The sequence below is a fragment of the Gopherus flavomarginatus genome, chromosome 7 (genome assembly GCF_025201925.1).
Source record: "Gopherus flavomarginatus isolate rGopFla2 chromosome 7, rGopFla2.mat.asm, whole genome shotgun sequence".
Lineage (NCBI taxonomy): Eukaryota > Metazoa > Chordata > Testudines > Testudinidae > Gopherus > Gopherus flavomarginatus.
This window is the reverse complement of record NC_066623.1, coordinates 88,229,702-88,253,996: the sequence shown is the minus strand read 5'-3', so window position 1 is coordinate 88,253,996 and position 24,295 is coordinate 88,229,702. Positions and strand designations below refer to the sequence as shown.

Here is a 24,295-nt window from a genome sequence, read left to right as displayed (position 1 = left end):
CTCCCAATTAAAAGCCCCATGATTTTTTGAAATTCCACATACTGAGCAAACAGGAAGGACATCTTCCCAGCTGACCATGCCAGCTGTCTGCAGCAAATAGGCTCCCATGTGGAGTACACTGGAGTTGCTGGATCTGTTGGGTGCATGGGAAGAGAAGTTTGAAAGGTTGCAGCTCTGATCCAGTCGTAGGAACTTTGACACCTCTGAGCAGACACCTCCGTGGCATGGAGAAGAAGGGGCATGAAAGGGACATGCAGCAGCGATGTGCTAAGACAAAGGAGCTGAGACAGTCATATTAGAAGACAAGGGATGCCAACCGTTGCTCTGATGCAGCACTGAAAACATGTCACTTCTATAAGAAGCTGCATGGCATCCTTGGCGGCGACCCCACCTCCACCACCAAGTGCCCCGTGGATACTTCAGTGGGACTGGAGGCAACAGCCAGCAGAGTCAACCCCGAGGACGAAGTGGTGGACAAGAAGGTCAAGTTGGAGGAGGATGTGGCACAGGTGACAGGCTTGTCCGGTGCCATGGCGAGCCAAGACCTCTTTCTGTCTCTGGAAGGATCTTCCCAGACCCAGCAGTCCGGCTGAAACAGGAGAGGGGAGCTCTGGTAAGTATTTATTTTTCTTGGATAGTGCATGGTTACATGAGGTAGTGGTGTCCTTTATTTTGTTACATGATGCACATGAGAGAAGGAATCGAAATTAACAATACTAGGTACTGTTTGCATCTGCTTCATAGTCCTCTCTGCAGCTATGCAATGGAGCTCTGCAGAAAAGTTTGTTAATGCACACCAAGATCTCTTGGAATCCTCCCCAGCGGTCTCTAGGAAATTTTCCTGCAGATACTCTGCAATCCTCTGCTGAAGGTTCCTTGGTAGAGCTGCTTTGTTTCTTCCTCCATCGTAGGAACTTTGCTGCGCCAATCAGCAATTACTTCTGGAGGAAATAAAGCGGCACACAGGCATACGGACCTGCTCTGAAGCCACACGCAGGCAGGAAACGCACCCTTACATCTTCAGTTACCCTCAGTAGTGTGATTTCAGCTTCGATCACCCCCCACCTGTGGAAAATGGTCCCAGTGTTCAGAATAGCGTCCCGAGGCGCTTGTACTGATCCCCTTCTGAAACCACACAGACCCTTTGTCCTGTCCTGCACCCCCACGCCAAATTCACCACATTTAGTGCTCTGGCCGTGCTGTGTGCTTGCCAAGGGAAAGTGAGAAAGAGATGTATGTAACTTCTATGATTCAAGACCATGAGTGCACACACAATACTGACTCTGTGTATTGTTTCTTGTGCTTTGGCTGATGTACCTTGAGGGCCAGCTCCTACACACGGCAGAGCACCTCTGTCAGATAAGGAGGCGAACGAGATGGAGTAAGGACCACATGTTTCACAAATTGTTGTAATCGTCAGATCAGGCCAATAGTGAGCACAGAGCGTGGAGAGAGACAAGAAACAAGAAACTAGAAATGGATAGCCAGGCGAGGAGACAGGAAGGAGCGGAAAATAAAGCTCATGGAGGAGCGAACGGTGATGCTGAGGTCCCTGATTGCGCTACAGGTGGAACACATACAGCCCTCCCGCAGCCCATACAGGGGAGCTGGTTTATAGAATCTCCTTTGAATGCCTGATTGGCATTCAGTCCCTCAGCACTGCTTCATTTCTCTACTCTATCCACTGTATGAGATCTAAGCAGGAATTAACAGCTATCTGTTGGCAATGAGTGCAGACCCCTGTCATAGCTACATTTCACACTATACAGTAGAAGGCAGAATGTGATCAAAAGCCTCTGAAAAATTCCTTTATTTATTGAAAAATGCAATACCTGAAGCATGAAAAATAAAGTATATCAAAACTTTCCACACACAAATTGTTTTACCTTTGTGATGAGAAAAATGAAGCAGCATGAGAATTTTCTGCCCAAAATGGGTCATTTTTTTAGGAAGCGCCTGAAAACATAGCACGGAATAAATGTGCTTTCTCATCCACAACAGTAGCATTATTATTGCCACCCTATAATATTGAACAGCTCTATTTATAGACTAACCTTATGCTGTCTCTAAGCTACAAACACTGAACATGCTGATAGTGACACTGTAGGTTTTTCTAAATTCATAGTTTAAAATAACTACAAAATTTGAGATGACTGACCTAAGCATGCTCATTTCTCCTCATGCCTTTAATCACAGCAGGGATGCAGTTCCAAGTAGAGAGCAATGCTGAAAAAACGCTACCTTTAGTAGTCTTCTCTCTTGGTCTGGAAAGATTTTCTTTTTAATAGCAAAATTCACTGTGTGTTTGAAGCAATGTTTAGGAAAGGTGTCCAGGACAGATTTCCGCCTACCCAAAGCCAATCCTCCTTACGAGAAGGAAAAGCAATTATGATACAAGTCCAAGGAAATATGGGCAAAAGCAAAGAAACAGAAAAGAAGGAAGGGAAATGCTACAGCAAGCCCTCCCCCAAGAAGTACTTGATATTTACAGTAAATAAACTGTCAGTATGAATTTGGGAAATTAACATACTTCAGCTAAAATATAACACAACAGAGCAATTGTGCAAAATCTCAAGTCTGATGCATCCTAATTCATCAACTCCTCTACATATAAACTAGTAATGGAGGCTCAAAACCTCTATTTCTCAAGGATTTAACTGACTGGGATAAATATTGCAAACCAGTCTCTCTCAGTGATTGAGAAGTGGCACAGGTTCTTGCATTGCTGATAGATTAGGGTAATATTAGCTGCAGCACCTTCCTATTTAGGGCTCTGGCGGTGTATGCACAGCCTAGCCCAAAAGAGGGATACCAGGGGGTATAAGGACACCGCTGTTAAATCCACTTATCCGTCTCTGACTTTGCCACCCCGGGGTCTATGGACCAGCATAAAGGTAATAGCCCTGGTGCCCAGGAAGAATGGCCTAGTGGCCAGAGTCAATAGAGCTACCCTTCAATACAGGACAGCATGGGCTAGTAGCCAGAGTCAATAGCGTGGCCCTCTGGTGCAGGGCAGCGTGGCCTAGTAGCCAGCACCTGAGGGGCCATCAGCAAGGGTGGCTGGTGGCCCAGGTAGAGGGGTCCAGGCCCAATCAACTCCACCGGGCCCTGACCCAGGGCCCTGGCAGTGGCAGAGCAGTCCATCACTGGCTCAACAGGGAATCCCACTGAAACACACTGAGTTTATCTGGGTGGGAGATACCACTCTATCACCCTCCCTGGGTCACTTCCTACCGTTGTCTCTGGCATGGCAGTCCATGAGGCTTTGGGGTGTCCAGGGTCCGCCGCACCAGTCACTTTCTGAGGCTCCACTGGTCGCAGGGGTCCAAGCCGACCCTTTGGGCCTCCAATCTCTGCAAGCAGGGGCCATAGCCACTCCTCAGTAGGAGCGCACAGGTCCTTCCCCTCCTGTATCCAGCCCCGAATGATCTGGGCTTCCTCCCTTTATACTGCTGCAACATCTGGAGCATGCCTAGTGCAGCTTAGGGGGCAGGACTTCTGCTGTCCATAATGTGGGTTTAACCCTGTCTTGGCTAGTGTGGGGTATACACACCCCGTCACAAATCCAGTCCATCATTTTAACCTTCCTTCTTCACTAATCTTTCCTAGATTTGTTCATATGTGCATGTGTGTTTGATGAGGTGAGGGGAAGGAACTATATTTACAGTATATGAATAATAATAGAAAGAAATATTCTTTCATCACATTTAGAGCAGAGAGACAAAAACTGGGGGAGGAAAGTTGGTTGAGATTTGTCATAAACTAAAGCAAACTGAAACCTAAAGAGAAAGTGACTCAATGGTTTACAAGAAAGGAGGACAGGAGACATAGAGCATCACAGGCAAAATAATTACCTCCCCTTAAGTATTTAATAAAAGAGGCCAACCCTGAAGTAATGTAAGACAGTAGCAGAGGAGTTGGTTGATAAGCAATGGGTAGGGTGGACAGAGATCAAGCACAGTTAAAAGCACTTGCTCATGTTTTTGGATACTTATTTTATTAAGGAAGTGTCAGGCTAATATAAAGGATTTGCAGGAGGCTTTTGCTTTCAGTTCTGCAGGGACAAGACAAGTATCAGAGAAGATAACACCACTTTGGTCGTAAAACCATATTTATTACACCTTAGTGTATGTGGAAAGCAGCTTTTATAACTTCTCTCTTGCTTTAATTTTGTATGCTATTTTCTTTTATGCTATTTTTAGAATGCATACAGGCATTGGTTAATATATGTACTTTGTAAAGTATGTACAACTTGCAGCTAAAGACTTGTATTAGACATACTATAAACAAGTCATAAATATAAGGACCATTTCGGCCAAAAGGTGGACAAACCTCACAATTGTCTTCTCAGAGAACAAGACACAATCTTATCTCAAGAAAACAAAGTATGTTTTAGAAAAAGAGTCCTGACTTTAAAAGAAGGTAAGGATGTTCTGCTTAGGAACAAAGAAGAATGAGGGGAAGTGTTGCTAGAGTTATAAAACAAAAAGTCATGAAATTGTATTTTCCTTTGGGGGCGGGGGGAGAACTGTTTCAAAAGCACCGCAAAGAGCTAGAGAAATATTGAACAGAATTTATTTTATAAGCAATTTAAAGTCTTCGAACTTTAAGAAAAATATTCATGGCTGGAAAATTTCACAGAAAATGTTGGTTACTTCTATCCAACTCAGGTTTCCTCTCAATGGTGCAAACCTCGGTTGTTACTTAAATATTTGAGACAGTAAGTTTCTTTGAAAATATGTATTTGAAAATATTTTATCTAAATGCAAAGCTTCTAATGTAATATCTTCCAAATATCATTACTATGTAAATGATAAGATACTTCATGTACAAACATGAACTCCAGTGGACTTTGTTAGACTGGTTACTGTTACAAGAAACCCTTAGAGTTGGAATATTTATATTAGTTATCTGACAACGCTTAAGCAATTTCTTTACCAAACGCTGAAAGAGAAGAGCCACTCTCCAAAATTTGTTCAGAGAAGAAAATGCCTTCTTGAATAGCTATTTAAATTTAAAGATACTAAATTAAGTTGTAAAAATGACTAGTTTGATAACTGAAAACTTTTACATCTGACATAAGTATGTTTGCACATACTGGAAACAGAATTTCAACTCCAATCAAACCCTTATGGAATTAAGGGAATATTTCAGAAAATTGATTAAATAAAAGAAAGTTGAAACTCTAAGATGTTTTGAGAATTTCCTACCACAAACGTAATATAACCATCAAATTGAGGAAAAAATTACAACTCTATTGCACATGAATTAATAGACTACATAGTCATGGGTTTAAGACATTACTAAAACCAACCCAAGAAGGCATGATCCTTTCATTGGCTCAACAGCTCATTTGAATCCAACCAAGCCTAAGGGTACATCCAAGCAATCGATTTTTCGGGGATCGATATATCGCGTCTCATCTAGACACGATATATCGATTCCCAAACACGCTCCTGTCGACTCCGGAATTCCACCAAAGCGAGCGGCGGTAGCGGAGTCGACACGGGGAGCGTGCCGTGGGGACCCGAGGTAAATCGATCTAAGATACTTCGATTCACGTAGCTGAAGTTGCGTATCTTAGATCGATACCCCCCCAGTGTAGCCCAGCCCTAACAGAGGTATGTTTTCCTCCTTCCATGAAATTAGAAGAAAGAGAAGGGTATACAACCAGGGCCAGCTTTAGGCCTATTCCACCAATTCCCCCGAATCAGGCCCCGCGCCTAGGAGGGCCCTGCACCCAGTGAGAATCCCTTCCCTGGCTAGAGGCACCTTTTTAATTTTTACTCACCTGGTGGCACTTCAGGTCTTTGGTGGCACTTCAGCGGCAGGTCCTTCAGTGCCACTAAAGACCTGGAGTGAGTGAAGGACCCACCGCTGAAGACTCGGAGCACCGCTCGGTGAATACAAGCCACATATGTTTTTTTACATTTTTTTTTTAAAGTCATCCCTGCCGGGCCCCATCGAAACTGTTCGAATTGGGGCCCACACTTCCTAAAGCCGGCCCTGTATATAACTCTGAATTAAACTAATCTTGGCTCCCTTCCCCATCTCTACATCACATTCTGTTAATCTCTTCTCTACAAGCAAGACAGTAAGAAAAAAAACACAGCCAGAGAGCATCAGAAAGAACAACCTTCAAGTTTATATGATCACATAATCAATATCAGAGTGGTGGCCGGGTTAGTCTGTATCCACAAAAACAATGAGAAGTCCAGTGGCACCTTAAAGACTAACAGATTTATTGGGGCATAAGCTTTCATGAGTAAAAAACGCACTTCTTCAGATGCATAGAGTGAAAATTACAGCTGCAGGCAGCATATTTATGCCTGCAGATGTAATTTTCACTCCATGCATCTGAAGAACGACTCCTTGTTGTTTTTACATAACCAATACTTCAACATGGATTTCTGAGATGAATTGTAAAGCACAGCCAAGGCATTAAAATGTATTTTTTTCTTTTAACTTGATATTGAAATGCTATTATATCTTAAAATATTAACAACTTCTCTTGTTAAATATGAAATTTTGTAGACCAAGTATTACTGGAGAGAAGAAATAAATTAGAGATGGTAAACAAAAAGAATTGGTGGGATTTAATTTGAATTTAAGATTCCTGATATTAATTAATTTGCGAGCCTCAAAAAAACCCTTATTTAAATAATTTCTTTTGTTTTACAGGATTTAAAATTCCTCACCATCACCCATTTATCAACCATTTATTTTATTCCTGAGAATCAAAATTCTTTTGCCCATCTATGAACTGTTTTAGTTATCTAAGTTACACTAACACAGAACTCGCTACCAATTTTGAGGTACAGTGAAACCCCGCTATAACGTGATGTTTGGGGTCCAAAAACTTCCATCGCGATAAATCCAGGGTCACGGTATAGCAGGGTTTCAAACCAGTCAGTTTGTCAGTGGTCCCCAACGCGGTGCATTGATGTGCGCCGCCTAGTGCCCCTAGTGCCCAGCTGGGGAGAGAAGCCGCGGCCCCGCGCCTGTCGGGCACAGAGAACTCCGAGGCTGCGGGCGCCGTGCTCTCTGTCCCCGGCAGGTGCGGGGACGCGGCTTCTCTCTGGCTTCAAGAGGAGCCGCAGACCTGCACCTGCCAGGGACAGAGAGCACCGGCGCCCGCAGCCTCGGAGATCTCTGTCCCCGGCAGGCGCGGGCCTGCAGCTTCTCTCCCCTGCCATGATGTTGGGGACCACTGGTATAGTTCATCGCTTCTCGGCCTCATGGCTAAGAGGGGTGAAAACATTATCTAAGTTGTATCTGCCTTAAAGGGGAGCCAACCTATAATCGCATTAGATGCGATTTCGCGTTATGGCGGGGTGTGTTATTGCGAGGTTTGACTCTATATACTTTGGTCTTAATTTACCCAAAAAAGAGCAGGCCCACTCTTAAAGGTTTAATCCAGTGGTGGGCAACCTGTGGCCCATCAGGGTAATCCACTGGTGGGCCGCCAGACAGTTTGTTTACATTCTCCCGGCCACCCGCAGCTCTCAGTGGCTGTGGTTCACCATTCCCAGACAATAAGATCCGCAGGAAGCGGCGGCCAGCACATCCCTGTGGGCTGCAGGTTGCGCACCACTGATTTAGTGCTTGTTGCAGGGTATCAGCATGCTCTGTGGTAATAGCTAGAGTTGATTTCAGGTTCAATTTCCACAAGGGATTTTCTAATTTCTAATTTAAAAACAAATTAAAGTGTAATCTTAACTTTAAAAATAATTTAAAGGTTGGCAGATTATGCACACACACCTTCAAAGCAAAGGAGGCAGATCTAGAAAGGTAAGGGCATCTCACTGTCAGAGGAGGGAAATAGTTTGGGGCATGGAACTCTTCTCATTGGGAGTTGGAGTTCATTCTAATTTGGGGGCATTTAACATTCACTTTGAAGAGATGCAAAAGACTACACAAGATGCAAGGTGCAAGAAAGCCAGGCAATGCCAGACCTATGAGATGGGTCAAGCTGTACTACCCTCACTCCTAGAGCTCACTGGGCACACACAGCGATCTGTGCTTGATACAAGCGGGCAAGAACCGTGTTGAATCAGGCCCAGAGACACAGTTTGGAGGGCTGGGACTGTTACAGTTACACACAATATGTTAGCCCTGCTAACAACGGTAGCGCTGCCTTTTGATCACAATAAGCACATGCAGACAATGCTGGTAGCATGATCTACAAACAAACATGAGTGGTCTCCTATTTCCCCCTATTGTGAATTCTAAGAACAGCTGTCTCTCATTCCATACACCTACATTTTTTTTAATTTTTATTTAGCTGTGCAGAAAAAAAACTAGATGTCTTTATGAATGCTTTATAAAATAAAAAACTAAAATGACTAACTACATTTTCTCCATCAATGTAAGAGAAATCATCTGAATTACAGTAATTCCACCAATAAGGATTGTTGCAATTTTCCCCAATCCAAAAAGGTATGCGTAGGGGGGCTGAGGAGAAGTACAAAAAGTTTTATGAAATGAAATGAAATACACTATGCAAGTCACTCTGCAACCAAATTTATTCTTCAAAACAAAGACACACATTGTCCAAAATACAAATCTTGCCAAGTAAAACAAGAACTGAGTCCCCAATCTACTAATTAATGATACACCTGTCTCTCTTGTATCTGCCTTTAGATATTGATACACTTTTACCATCTTTTCAATATCCAATGACAATTAATTCCACCTACTAATCACACCTACCTCTCCAATCACCAGTGACTCCTCTAGACAGTTCTGTAGCTTTCTTACTACATATACCAAAAACGTCAAGTACTTACATCACTTCCCTTTTACATTTTAGTAACTAACATTTTCATTCACAAATTAAAATACTTTAAAGTGACTTTCAAATATGTTATATTCAAATAATTCAGAGTAATATCAAAAAGTTAAAGAAATGGGAGGGGGAAAATACACAGCCTACCCAACCCCACCCATCCTCACCAAGACTCAACCAGTCCATTTTTCTTCTGGGTGTGAGAAAAAACAAATTTTTCATAACTCTACCACCACCTAATAACTCTTATCATGTGTTTTATTTTATAAGACAAAAAACACCAAAAGGCAATTCAAAGACAAAAAACAACATAACAAATTAACAGGAAAAAATGCATCAGGAACATCAAAGACATAAGAGAAGCCCACAAAAGCAAAGAAAATAAAAGCTATGGATTAGATCAACACGTAGGTCCAATGTATATTTTTCAACATTATTAGTAAAAAGGATGTTGTAAATAAGTACAAAGAGAAATTTCCTTACATCAGTGAATTGGTTTTACAATCTACTGTCCTTGCAGTGTAGCTTTTCTTTTATCTCAATCAATATCTACATGCAACTGTTTTAGTGTACATGAATTCTGTATTAAGGCTCCATTTGCTGATGCTATACTCCAATTCTTTCACTATAGCCTATAGGGATATTACTGTGTTAGTTTTTAGATGCTAAAAATAACACAAACGTCAATCCAAGGACAAAGTTGGAAGGAAACATGCATTAATGTAACCAAAGAAGAATATACTTAACTTTTTGCTATTAAGCAAAGATGAAAATAACTTTGTCAACACATAGCCCGGTGTAAACTAAAACTATGGAGAAAGCCCCGTCATGAATCAATATCCATCATGCTTTACATTTTTTAAAGGCTTGCTCTGTCCTTCATGAAAAACTGCCAATGTTTCCCTTTAGACCACTCTTTCCAGTACCCACAGTAAGGAGTTCTCCTTCTAGATAAGGTGTTAATGTAGCCCTTCAACAGAACAACCATAGGCCCTACTCAGTTGGGAGTTATCTGAGACCCCACCCATTACAATTCTCACACTCCATGCTGAACCCCCTACTTTAGACCTCAATCCCTGTTACCCAACACAAACTAGAGGAGTTAAGAGTGCAGCATGACATCTCTTCTCCAGAGATTAAATCCTGGCTCCAATGGCAAAACTTCCATTGACTTCAATAGGGTCAGGATTTCACTTCTAATGATCCAGGCGGTGAAGGACGCAAACTCAGATAACAGCAAGATACTGGGTGTGATACTACAAGACTACCACGTTGGCCCCAAATGTGAAATACAAATATAAAAGTTTCTACTTGCTATACATAGCTGTATTCTTCCATCAATGATCAAGTAAGCAAGTCACCAATTTAAATTTTCAGTGCATTGATAAATGTTAGATCTCTTTTTGTGTTCCCTGAAAAATAAATAAAGCCAGAAATCTTATTTGCACTGACATTTACTCTGAATGAAAACAAAAGCAAATAATTCTCAAATTAAAAGGATTTTTCTTTGTTAACTCTTGGGTTTAAGTGGCACCTTCACCAATGTTAAAATGAAAGGATGTATGGACCAAGTCCTGGGAGAGAGAGATTAAAAAAGAGAAAGAAGGAACCTTCCCAAAATATAAAATACTCATTCATTAAAAAGGTAACATCTTTAATTAGCCTCAATTCAGATTTAAAGTACTATCCATAAAGCAGATATGATTTTGCCCCATACAAATGAGTGTTTATCAAAGCCATACCTGCAGCTCATATTGATAAATCCTGCCTCTGAAATAGAGATATTCTTAAAGAAATACCCATACTGCTTTGTATTCAAAGCTATAATAGCTCTGCATATGGAAAGAGAAAAAGTACTTGTGACGGGCTGTATTACAGAACCCCCCCGGGAGCTGCCAACTGATGTGCCAAGACAATCTCTGCTCCTGTTTTCCCTGTCAGCTCAGGACTCCATCACCCTGACTTCCTGAGCCAGACACTCCCATCTGCTCCAACACAGACCCAGGGTCTGAATTACCTGCCCCAAAGCTGCAGGTTTACCTGAAAAGAGCTCACAGAAGCGCGCTTGCTTTTAGCACTCGGATGCCCAACTCCCAATGGGGTCTAAACCCAAATAAATCCGTTTTACCTTGTATAAATCTTATGCAGGGTAAACTCAAGAATTGTTCGCCCTCTATAACACTGATAGAGAGATATGCACAGTTGTTTACTCCCCCAGGTATTAATACATACACTGAGTTAATTAATAAGTAAAAAGTGATTTTATTAAATACAGAAAGTAGGACTTAAGTGGTTCCAAGTAGTAACAGACAGAACAAAGTAAGTCACCAAGCAAAATAAAATAAAATGTGCAAATCTATGTCTAATCAAACTGAATACAGATAATCTCACCCTCAGAGATGCTTCAGTAAGTTTTTTCCTCAGACTGGACACCTTCCAGACCTGGGCACAATTTTTTCCCCTGGTACAGCTCTTGTTCCAGCTCAGGTGATAGCTAGGGGATCCTTCATGAGGCTCTTCTCCTCTCCCTCTTCGTTCTCTTCCACACCTTTATATATCTTTTGCATAAGGCGGGAATCCTCTTGTCCCTCTGAGTTCCCACCTCTTCCTTCTCAGTGGAAAGACACCAGGTTAAAGATGGATTCCAGTTCGGATGACATGATCCTATGTCACTGCAAGACTTCATTATCCACTTGCCAGCATACACGTATACAGGAAGGCTTACAGGTAAAACACATCCATTTGCAGACAATGGTCCTAGTTAATGGGAGTCATCAAGATTCCAAACCACCATTAATGGCCCACACTTTACATAATTAATTACAATAGGCCCTCAGAGTTATATTTCATATTTCTAGTTTCAGATACAAGAGTGGTACATTTATACAAATAGGATGATTACACTCAGTAAATTCTAAGCTTTGCAATTATACCTTATGAGACCTTTTGCATGAAGCATATCTCAGTTACATTATATTCAAGTCTTATTAAATTTTTATAAAACCATATAGACTGCACGACGTCACAGTACCATCATCAACTTCAGTGACTCACTCTGGAGACACTGAGCAGCTCAGATTAAAGCTGCTAACACTGAAGGTTTTAGAAGGGTAACGGGCATGATGCCCACTTTAATTATTCCTTTAAAACATAAATTAAGTAAGGGGAAATAATGTTTCTATGCATATAATCTGCATGAAGCTAACTAATTCTGAATCTGACTGCAAATATTAGGCAGAAGGGAGAACACACTGCTGTCAAATTTATAGGGCCTGATTCTCCATTGTCTTGCAGATTGTCTCATCAGCCACATGAAGGCAAAGGGAACATGACGTGTGTCTAAATTTTAGTACTTGTGTTAATGAGAGGACAATTCTGCTTTGGTAGAGTTTTACATCTGCTTTGTACAGGTGTAAATAACCACCTACTCCATGGAGTTTCTGCTGCATGCTCTCTTTTAAAAGGTAGGGTTTGAGGCCCTGCAGGACAAGCAAAAGGCAAAGCCACTAATCCCCATGAAACCCAAAGATTCATGAACACATCCCATGGATCCCAGGGTCTCCACATGTAGAACATGACTAACTCAGCCATGCTCCCATAGACTTCCCTGTGTGTGCAAAGGGGTGCAATTGTGGAGTAGCTAGATGTCTTTTTACTCAGCTGTCCACCAGATTTAAATGGAAGCCTCCTTCCACACTCCATGATCCTTCCTTCCCTGCTCCATTCCCAGTTTCCTGCTCTCATCATAGAAGATTACGGTTGGAAGGGACCTCAGAAGGTCATCCAGTCTAGTCCTCTGCTCAAAGCAGGACCAATCCCCAGATTTTACCCCAGTTCCCTAAATGGCCCCCTCAAGGACTGAACTCACAACCCTGGGTTTAGCAGGCCAATACTCAAACCACTGAGCTATCCCTCCCCCTCTCTTCTCTTCCCATTCATCAGCAGAATGCATTAGGCCCAAAATCACCAGAGCTGGAATGTGCATTTTTAAGTAGTTGGACTACTCCCTCTGTCCAGCTCATTTTTATAAATTATTTGAAAAGTTATTATTACTTTCAGAAAGTGTTAATTGCACTTTCATGCTTATTTTGCAGCATAATATTTCGTTCATAGATTAGGGTGAGCATTCAACAAATTACTGAGATTAAAAGTGGCAAAGTATTATAATTAGTGAAAGGTGAGAGTAATGAATACAACAGGTATCAATCTGTGCAATAAAAAGTATGCTTTTTCTCAAATGGTTTTGTCTTCACCACAGAACTGCCACACAATCACAGCTCTTCATATTGTGGATTAGTGTACAATTACTGAGAACTAAATTTGGAGCAAGTGATCTCTTTATGGATAAAAATCAGTCCAGTATTGTACACACAGTATGTATGTGAGTCTGTGCTCATTTAAAGCCTTCTTAATACCATTACGTAGTTGCATAATGATACAATATTTATGTACCAATATACATAATATATGCTGTGAGGTATACGATAATAAGGGAATTGGATGAATTTGCTGTTGTAATAAATCACATTTTAAATCTGATAGAAGTCTTCTCTTTTAAAAATGCACATTTCATAAAATGCCTTCATTATCATTTTACACTAACTTTTGCAGCAATAAATTCCAAAGTAGTGTTTTTTTAGTATTACATGATTACAATAGTTTAGTTGATTATGGCCAATGAAGAGAATGGTTAGAACACTAAAGAGTAAATCAATTCAACAACAAATCATTATTTTAAATAACTACTGGAACCTGAAGGTATGCCTCTATCTATCTGTTTCCTGACTAGGGACTAAAATGCATTAAGAAGTTATTTCACTTGGCAACTTAATTACCTGTACTTACAGAAAAAAACTTGTTTGCAACAGAAATAGGTAATGGAATGTAGCACTGCAGTTTACATTACTTATATTTTAGAAGCAGCACAGAGTCCTGTGGCACTTTATAGACTAACAGATGTATTGGAGCATGAGCTTTTGTGGGTGAATACCCACTTTGTTGGATGCATGTAGTGGAAATTTCCAGAGGCAGGTATATATATGCAAGCAAGAATCAGGAACCAATCCATGCAACAAAACTCGATGTCAACTCTGCCCACATATCTACACCAGCGACACCATCACAGGACCTAACCAGATCAGCCACAGCATCACTGGTTCATTCACCTGTACGTCCACCAATGTAATACATGCCATCATATGCCAGCAATGCCCCTCTGCCATGTACATCGGCCAAACTGGACAGTCCCTACGTAAAAGGATAAATGGACACAAATCAGATATTAGGAATGGCAATATACAAAAACCTGCAGGAAAACACTTCAATCTCCCTGGACACACAATAGCAAATTTAAAGGTAGCCATCCTGCAGCAAAAAAACTTCAGGACCAGACTTCAAAGAGAAACTGCTGAGCTTCAGTTCATCTGCAAATTTGACACCATCAGCTCAGGATTAAACAAAGACTGTGAATGGCTTGCCAACTACAAAAGCAGTTTCTCCTCCCTTGGTCTTCACACCTCAACTGCTAGAAGAGGGCCTCATCCTCCCTGACTGAACTAACCTCGTTATCTCTAGCCTGATTCTTGCTTGCATATATATACACCGGTCTCTGGAAATTTCCACTACATGCATCCAATGAAAGGAGTATTCACCCACGAAAGCTCATGCTCCATTACATCTGGTCGTCTATAAGGTGCCACAGCACTCTTTGCTGCTTTTATAGATCCAGACTAACACAGCTACCCCTCTGATACTTATATTTTAGAGATCTCTTTAATTATCCAGGTTCTATAGCTTCTATTATTTGAGGGGGAGAAGACAGATGATTATGCACCTGTTTCCTTAAACTTTTTACAGCCATTACTAAACAATGGACCAAAGCCATTCCTGGTGTAACTCCATTTATTAACTTTACTTTCTATAAAAAGTGATCATGTATTCGTGTTGATGACAATGATATTTAACAAAGCACTGTTACAGCATCATACTCTTACTTCAATGTTTAGGTTTTTTTTGTTAACCTTTATTATGTAGCTTCACAATAATCATTATGGTGCTGTAAACTCTTTGAGGAAGAGAAAGTCTTTTTGCTCTGTTTGTATAGTGCCTACTACTACGGGCTCCTGATCCATGACTGAACTGCCTAGGTGTTATCACAGTACAAGTAATTGATGATAATGTTCCATTTTATCTGTTTGCTATGGACAAATCTACAAGTCAGAACCTAACTGAAGATGGCTGATACTAAATCAGCCTTTTCTGGCTTGCCATTTATTCCATAAGTCACTGAACATGTAACACAGCTGTGTATACTATATTTAGGACCACAACAATTATCCCCACCTCAGTCAGTGAAGTGAAGGGTGAACATTCAGAAACATGGCAACAGAGGAAAGCAAAGAAAAAGAATTGTATTAAAAAAAATGACGAGAGTAAAAAGATGGTTTAAGACATTTGTTATTCGATATGGAGTGTTTCTTCTCTAGGTTACGGGCTCACATCTGGACTAGGTTAACAGTAAGTAAAAATTCATGGCACCTACCAGCTGGTTGTTGATCTCACTCAGTCCATTTCCCAGTCCATATCACTCAAACCACCACAAAAATGGACACTAATAAATGCTATTTCAGGCATTGTCAAAAGATATTACAGTACGAAGAATAATGTGCTTGAGAATGACCTAACCTTTTACCCATTAGAAGTGGCCTGAGTGGAGGGACATAAGCAAGGCAACATGGGTAGGTGTGTACTGTGGATAAACAGAACTTCAGTATCTCAGGATGTTAATGTGGTACCTTTTAAGAGGACTATATTTTCTTTAATAGTTTTCTACTTTCCACACAAGAGAAAGACAGTCTTCTACTATAGTTTATTTAATATGCTGCTGCTGCTTCTTTTCTCCTTTAGTTTCTTGTTGTCTTAACAGGTATCCAATTATTCAGTATCCAACAATAGTAGCACAGCATAGAAATACAATTGTTTGCAGAAAGCTATGTGAAATATTCAAATGTAATATGATACTGCTTTCTTAAAAGAGAAATGTATTCTTACATAAAATTATGGTTTCTCAAACTAAGTCACCAATCTAGAGGATACTTCTGGGTCTGGTCTGCACACATTGCAGAATGAGATAGCAGCCTGAAGAATTTTGACCCCCATACTCAGTTTGTAGGCAGGAAGTGGTTCAATCCCAGCATCTTCCAAAACCAATACTGTTTGAAACACACATTAAGGTGTGGACAGGTCTGAAGCATAACTGAGAGATGAATGGGTCACAAACAGTAAGGTGTGATAATATGTTTCTGAATTAAGATGCACTGAACAGTGTTGCCAACTCATGATTTTATCCTGGGTCTCAATATTTGATGCTTTAAGTGCCAACTGTTGGAGCCATGTTATTACGTGAGAATCTCTGTTTCATTTTTTCATCTCCCCGACCGCTCCTTTCCCCCGCCCTTCCTTTTATTAAGTTAAGAGAAAAAGAAAAGTTTCTCACTCTCATGGTTAGAGAGAAAAGCTGGAAAATGTGAACCCTAAAGGTTCAAAAAACATAAAGCAAAATATAAAGGACCCAAAATTTACTTTTTTAATCTTCATTTATAAGGGGGGGCTGACTCATGATTTTTCAATGATTTGTAATTAGAGTAATAATTGATAGTAATACTGATGTAAGATCACATTATGCTACTGCAGAATGTTTACATTAGGGAGTGCAGAGAATTAAAGTAAATAAGGCCATAGCTAAAGTTGCAGTTGAGTCCCTATTTTAAGCACATTTTGCCACATACTGTCCCCTGCCCTACAAGACCCATTTTTTAAAAAGAAAAAAAAATCAGCTTCAAAATGAGTAAGTTACATTTGGGATCGAGTAGAATTTTTTTACCTAACTGAAAGTGAATTAAACAAAGGGGTCTCTGTTTTCTGATTTCATCACTAATTAACATAAGAATGGTCATACTGGGTCAGACAAATGGTCCATCTAGCCAGGTATCCTGTCATCCAACAGTAACAAATTCCAGATGCTTCAAAGGGAGTGAATAGAACAGGACAAATATCAAGTGATCCATCCCTGGCTGTCCAGTTCCAGCATCTGGCAGTCAGAGGCTTAGGGACTCCCAGAAAATGGGGTTGCATCACTATACATCTTTGCTAATAGCCACTGATGATTTATTTATTTAATTTTGCCAACTTTATAGCAAAAAAATGGAAAGGAGAAAGATAAACCTACTTTACTGGACTCATCTGGTTGAGATCCAGTGCACAAAACCAAAGATTAGTTGATTACATTCAAATTATAAAACTGATTAATATTGTAACACTAATGTAAAAATAGCTCATTGCGCCCAACAAGCTTGAACGGGCCCTGCTAGTGTCTGCAGAGAAAAGGTTGGAGAGCATCCCCATAACAAACCTCTTAAGCTTTGAAGGGAGGGAGAATTAGGGGACCCCAAAGAACTGCATAATGCTTATGGAGATCCCATTAGCCTCCCAATGCCTGCAGTTTGGATTTTGAAAGGTCCCTTCTACACTGCCCCCAAGCCAGTTTGCTAAGAGTCAAAATTAACATGAAGCTCACAAGCCTCCAAACATTGTGGCTGGGAAGGCCCTGACCAGCCTCTTAAGTTTTGACAGATTGGATGCACTTGTACAGGTGTTGTGAACTTCCCTAGCATATTCAGAAATGGGCTCCCCTCATGTGGGCCTCAGGAGGTGCACAGGAATGAGAGGAGCCATGCCCTACCACATACACTTTGCTTTCTCAAGTCTCTTCCCCATCCTGGAGACCTAATAAGGTGACCAAAAAGGGATCCCTTCTCCTGTACAGTTCCGAAGATTATCAGGAGTGGGAGTCAGCAAGAAGAAGGAAAATGAACCTCTGTACCTCAGTACCTGCTTTCCCTACTCCCATTTTAGGACTATTAAAAACACTAAGGGACTTCCAGACAAAAAAAGTTAAGATGAAGTTAAGGCAGAGCATACACATATATGTCTAAATCTCCCTATAATAATGTGGTAGTTTGTAAAACTATTCCATTAAAAAGCAAGGAAATTCAAAGTTAAGGTTGGACTTACAAGAAACCCAGACATCTGAAAGGACAGACATACATGGAGATGATACCCTAACTACTTTATCTCTGACTTTGTAGCAATGCACTTCAAAACAACTAAAAACGTATACTACCTTATCCATCCATAATAGAGACCTTCATCTTATCAGTGACTATAGGAACAAGAATGCCTTATTATTAATCAATGATTGTACCAACTGTGGTCTTCTTTAAGACAACCCACAAGAAAAAGAATACTCTGCTATTTTTTCAATCAGTAATTTATTCATTCATTCCTTTTTAAGAGCCTGATCCAAAGCCTTTTGTGTATCCTATTTTACAGTATAGATTAAATCAAAGATTCACATTTAATGAGAAATTGTGACTTAATCCTGGAGACAATAACTACTGGTAGTAAGCACTGTGTTCAGTAGAATGCATTAAGCTTCCACATCTTATCCTAAATATTTACTATGTCTTTCACTCCTAGCAAATATAAAGATCTTAGAAAAAAACATTCATATATAACAGATTACAAGATGATTTATTATCCCATCATTTGTGACTTGTTCATCTTTCTCAGCTTCAGACATGGCCAGAGATTATTCTGTGTTTCCAATTCTAACATCACTGGCTTTGGAAGATGTTGGGAGTCAACCACGTCCAGCCTACTAGTTGAGCATGGGCTCCAAAATTCTTCAGGCTGCTTGCCTCTGTCCGCGCTGCTAGCAGATTGGACCCAGTAGCATCTTCTAGACTAGTGATGTCCTTATTATTTGTGTTACTTTACCATGCAGGAGCCCTGATCCTGAACCCCATTGCACTAGCAGTGTGAGAATCCATAGTTACAGGTAAGAATACACTTATTTCAGAAACATCTAGAATAACTTATATTATTTTCTGAAAACAATTTTATTTCTCTGCTCTGCTATATTTTTAATAGTGCATCATTGTCTAATGTGTCCTACCTCTGCAAATAATACTTTCAGCAGCTGCTATAACAAACATGAAGTTGCTGACAATACCCTTGTTTGCAATGTGGCAGAGACCCTGGTAGAAAAACAGCCTTCTGTCTTTGTCCTATGAAGTGCTATTTTGAGTCTATTTCATTCCTGGAGGAAACCTTTACCCTGGATAAAGCATCTTGTACAGTCATTCTGCACATTTTCATATATATTCTCTAGAATCCATATTTTCCCCCCCTTCCCTTGAGAAGGAATTTCTGATCTCCTAACAGTGCTGCTTTGTTCATAATTAATATTAGTAGAGATGTCCAGGTACGTAAAATCAAGAATAGCTTTGGGTAGGCAAGAAATACAGTATCAAGCTGTAGTTTTTTGTATAAGGAACAACAGTGCCCAAATTAGGTTTTTACTGTGCAAATACATATCAAAGATACACACACAAAAGTCTCACATTAGTTTGGTGGAATCTAATAATATATATTTGAACTCAGGCATCAAATATTTGAATTTAGGTTATCAGGTATATTACTTAAACTGATGTGCAGTTTAAGACCATATGAATTACAAAAAGATTTACTGATGACAGATGTTGATTCACCAGCAGGAAGCTGAAAAAGAAATTCTCTTGCATGGATTTCATTTGTTCTAAATTTGAGCATTCACTAAATGCTACTGCCAAGAAATGACCTCACGGTAACCTCACCCTTCTCTGCAGAGACCTAGCTGGGCACTCTAATATAACTTACACAAGCTATTTTTAAATGGATTTCCTCCCACACACACACACACATCAGTAATGAGTAAATTTTATTCTGAAAACCAGCTGATTTGTTAAAAATACAATATGCTCACAGACAAAAAGATGTGCTTGCTCATCATTCTTCAGATGAAATGACAATCCTTAGATGTTCTAACATAAATTATTAAATCAGCTGCATTTATGAAGTTCTTCATAACAACCTACACTGACCAGAAGCATATGCTGCATCCCATTTGGGGCCCAATCCTGAAACCATTACCTGTGCCAATGAGATCAATCATATTATCATGTAAGTCATTATTTGTGAGAGAAAGGTTTACTGGAAGGGGGCCTTCTTTGGAGCATTTTTTACATAAACTGTACTCCAACACTTAACACAGCCAAATAACAGGGAGAGAGAAAGGAAGATATAGTTTAGGCAGAGGCTTCCTCTCCCTTCTCCTCCACCCCCCAAAGGCTAACATTACACCTCCATGGGGAGAAGACCCTACCTGTGCATCACATATAAGCATGAAAGAAGAGAGGGTGACTCTGAGTTCTTTCTATTCTGGGTAACTGAAAGGGCCCCTTCTAGTGTCCTTCCTCCCTGGGACCGACCTCCACCTCCTCCTCCCAGTGGCTCGCAGGGAATGATGCTGAATCACTATCATCAGCTGTTCCTCATCTAGCGTCTCCCTTTGACGCCCATCTCCCCGCAGCAGAGGCTTCGCGCCCCTGCACCTTTGCCAGCACGGGGGAGCTGGAAGGAGGGGAAGGTTTGGGGGTCTATGGGTAGAATAAACCTACCAGGCTGCTACAGCCGCCCCGCGCTGCGCCCGGGAGGGGGTGAAGGGCAGTCGGAAGGGCCTGGCACTCACCGGCTTTCTTGCCTGTACCTTGAGGCTGAGGCGTCAGCCCCACTCCGGGGCTCGCTGCGCTGCACCCGCCCGCCTGCTCTGTGCCGGTGTCTGGGGTCCCTCCCCGGCCAGCAGCACCTGCTCCGGAGCCTGCCAGGGCGAGACGCTGGAGGCACCGGTGGCGGCGGCGGCAGGCGGGGACAGCTGGGCTGCCGGAGCAAACCATTCGCGGGCGGCAGGGGGGGTGCGAGCTGCGGAGGCAGAGACAGGCGCGCCGGGCCGGTGGGTGCGCGAGGCAGCCGGTGGTTGCTCCCAAAGGGGGGGCGACGACTGCGGAGCGGGCCCCGCAGCCTGGACGTGTTTCACCTGCCCCGTCAGCCCGGTGGCGGCGGCCCGGCGGCTGCTCCGCCCTCGGACGCGGAGGACCTAGCAACCAGGGCGCGACGGGCCGCCGGGGAGCGGGGCCGGGGCTCGTCCAGCGCTCACCCCGCCCGGCCTCGCCTCGTCAGAGGCAGCGAGGGGGCGCCGCGCCCTGCCCTGCTGGTTCGCCGCGGGATCCCGCCACACCGGCTCGCGGTACCCGGCTCGGGAGCCCCGCGCCGCACCCCCCCTTCCCCCATCCTAGCGCTGCGGACCCCCCGGCCGCTCCCTACGGATCCCGGAGTAGCTTCCCCCCATCACTGCTCTTCCCCCGGCCCCGAGCGCAAAGCAAAGCAAAACTGACCGGGGGCGGAAGCCTTGCCCTAAGGATCTGATCTGCCTTTAGGTCAGTGGTGCTCACCAGGGGTGCAGGGAGCTCTGAGGGGACGCAGGTGCTGGTGAGGGTTCAGGTAAGCTAGACATGCATGTAGACTTTGTTTTAAAATCATTTTCCCCTCAATACTTTGTTCCTACTGTTAAAGTAAACAATACTTTGTTTCTAATTAGGGTATGTCTACACTACGAAATTAAGTCAATTTTATAGAAGCTGATTTTATACAGTCTATTGCGTATGTCCATTAAGTCGGTGGAGTGCATCCTCACTACCGGGACTAGCATCGACTCACAGAGCGGTGCTATGTGGGTAGTTATCCCACAGTTCCCACAGTCACGGCTGCCCACTGGAATTCTGGGTTAAGCTCCCAATGCCTGATGAGGCAAAAACGTTGTCACCGGTGGGTTGGGGTACATGTTGTCAGCCCCGCCCCCCCTTCTGTGAAAGCAACGGCAGACAATCACTTCCCGCCTTTTTTCCAGGGTCCCCTCTGCTGGACCTACTCAGCCTGCTGCCTGCCTGGACGATCAGGGGTGCCTGAACAAACATGGCTATCCTCCTCTTAGAGCACCGAATGGGAGTGACTCCAGGTCATTCTCTTCTTTAAGTTTCATCTCGTGGAAATTCAATCCTGCCTGGAATATCATGTGAGCGGGAGGCTTCTGCCTCAGGCTGCTCTCCCAGCCGGCATTACCGCGCAGTCGCACCTGCCCCAGCCTGCCCCTTGATCTCATGGCTCATGAAGCCTGGACAGTAGTAAGGAGCAGTTCAACTTGTGGAATGACAAATCCAGAATGAAGAATTGCACTCTTTGGGCCACGTTAAGATTATTTCAGAATCTTAGATAGCATTTAGTCCCTATAAAAGGCTTCATGAAAATCTTCCCCCTGTCCCTAACAAAAATGTTAATTTATCAGAGCAGCTGAAAGGGTAAGGAACCCAGGACTATGACTTAAAGAGAGCTTCCATATTATTTAGCTCATAATTGATATAAGTCAAAGTAAAGTTTCACAGCGCAGTCTGCTCTAAGACAAAATGCAGGGTTGAATCAGAAAAAGGAACAGTGACCTGTTTCCATCCAGGGACATTTCACATGTTAGGTGAACGTGATCACCACTACACTAAGGGGCTTTTGTGTGTTAGGTGAACATGATAACTACTACACTATGGGGCTTTTCTTTTTTTGTCACAAACTTTGCCGAATGCACAGGAATGTTTTCTCTAGCTACAGAAGCTACCTAATGGAATGTCTATATCTATGGCCTTCCTGCTCACAAAGCAGTTATGCCCCCTCCCAAAGCTGACACAGTGCAGAGTTCATGTGACACAGCAACCTGGCTTGGGCAGGATCGCTAGCGAGGCGTGATACTTTTGCCGTTAAGCAAACACAGCAATTCTTTCCTAGCCTCTGCCACTGAGTGCCTCCATGCATTTTGCTGTGCCCTATCAGTGCGGGAGGACTGCATGAGCTCAGAAAACATGTAATTGCGAATGCATTTTTTTTTTTTTTTGCCTTCTAATGTACGATAACCTCAGGGACGGAGATGATAGGGGGAGTGTAGAAACATTCTGGGGGTAGTGCATGGTCACCTGTGCTGCTGAGTGCTGCTGAGTTCGCCACGCTGGCCAAACAGGAAATGAAATTCAAAAGTTCCCCGGGGCTTTTCCTGTGTACCTGGCTAGTGTATCTGAGTTCAAAGTGCTGTCCAGAGTGGTCACAATGGAGCACTCTGGAATAGCTCCTGGAGGCCAATACCATCGAATTGCAACAACACTACCCCAAATTCAACCCAGCAATGTTGATTTCAGTGCTAATCCCCTCATTGGGGAGAAGTACAGAAAATGATTTTAAGAGCCCTTTAAGTTGACAAAAATGGCTTCGTCATGTGGACGGTTGCAGGGTTAAATCAATCTAATGCTGCTAAATTTAACCTAAACTCATAGTGTAGACCAGGGCTAAGAAGGCTGTCTGGTCACGACAAGAGACCGCTGGTTGCAGACTGCCGACAGGAAGAATTGCAGGTGCCAAGCCCAGTTGGATATGCTGGGTAAACAGTGAATACACCAGGTACCATAGCCCAGAGCATGGTCTAAGAGTGGGAGAATTGTGGAATTCCACTCCAGAAGAGAGAAAGGCATGAGACCTGAGAGTACACTCCAAGGCAGACCAAGAAAAGGGAAAAGTTGCGCCTAGGCCTGCAATAGTGACAATTTCATCTCTAAAATGTATGAGTGTTGTGACAAATTTATTAATATTTATGAGATGCTGAGCTACCATAAGAATGCAGCCATACAAGAATATGCAGGATAGGTAGATTGGAAATTTAGTGCGAAGAGCTGCCCCTTGACTGCAGGGTGGAAGTCAGTACAAGGGTCAGGAGGATGCAATGCTGGAGTGAGACTGGGTGCCGGACAGGGTCTAGGCTGAAGCAAGACTGGGACAGGACTGGAATAGGCTCAGACAGGGCTGAACCAGGAACAGGAATAAGTCTGAGATCGCCTAATTGAGGCCATAGTAGTATATGGGAGACTAGACTTCAAACAAGAAGAACCCTCACAGTAAAATTCCTAATTTCTAATGATTTAAGAAAATTATTGTTGTCCTCTTTTGACTCGAGTAGCTAGTCAGAGTTCAGGGCTATGAATGGGAATAGAAATTGATGGTGGAGACTGGTATTTTGCTTGATGCATTTTTGTTTATTTACTAGATATGTACAAATCCTACTTCTGTGAACACAGGAGGAACCAAAGACCGACGGAGTAGTTTCTGTCACTTTCTAGTTCTGTCTTTTACTTTCTCTCTTTCCCCCAGTCCCCCCTCACCCCCGTTTTAGCCAGCCCAGACCCAAAAGTTCTTTCTGCCTTCTTCCAGGGCGATACCCTAGTTACAGCCTTTGTTTGGATTTCTTCAGGTTTTCTGTCACTTTCTGGTTCTATCTTTTACTTTCTCTCTCCCCCCACCCCCCAACAATACTTAGTTCAAGCACCTCTAACCACACAGTTCAAAACTCCTGGTGGGAGCACATCACTTTTGTCTTAGGTGGAGTTTTGTGATTAATTTATGCTTACAGTTATGTTAATTGACAGGTCATCTCACATCTGTCAGTTTCAATCAGGTTTCAACTCAATCCATACCAAGTTTCAG

The 24,295-nt window shown here is 42.4% G+C and overlaps 1 protein-coding gene across 7 annotated transcripts in view; it reads right to left on the bottom strand.

The window, feature by feature from the left end:
• The window catches only part of TTLL7 (tubulin tyrosine ligase like 7), a 127,510-nt gene that overhangs the window by 88,699 nt on the left and 14,516 nt on the right, over positions 1 to 24,295 (bottom strand). The window contains exons 1-2 of one of the 7 annotated variants that reach the window (XM_050963499.1): positions 20,418 to 20,481; positions 11,180 to 11,396 (exon numbers count right to left, since the gene is read on the bottom strand). The exons of 3 other annotated variants lie outside the window; for them this stretch is intronic. The gene's annotated coding sequence lies outside the window, so the exon portion shown is untranslated. 3 more of the 7 variants (XM_050963501.1, XM_050963500.1, XM_050963504.1) reach the window with 3 other exon arrangements.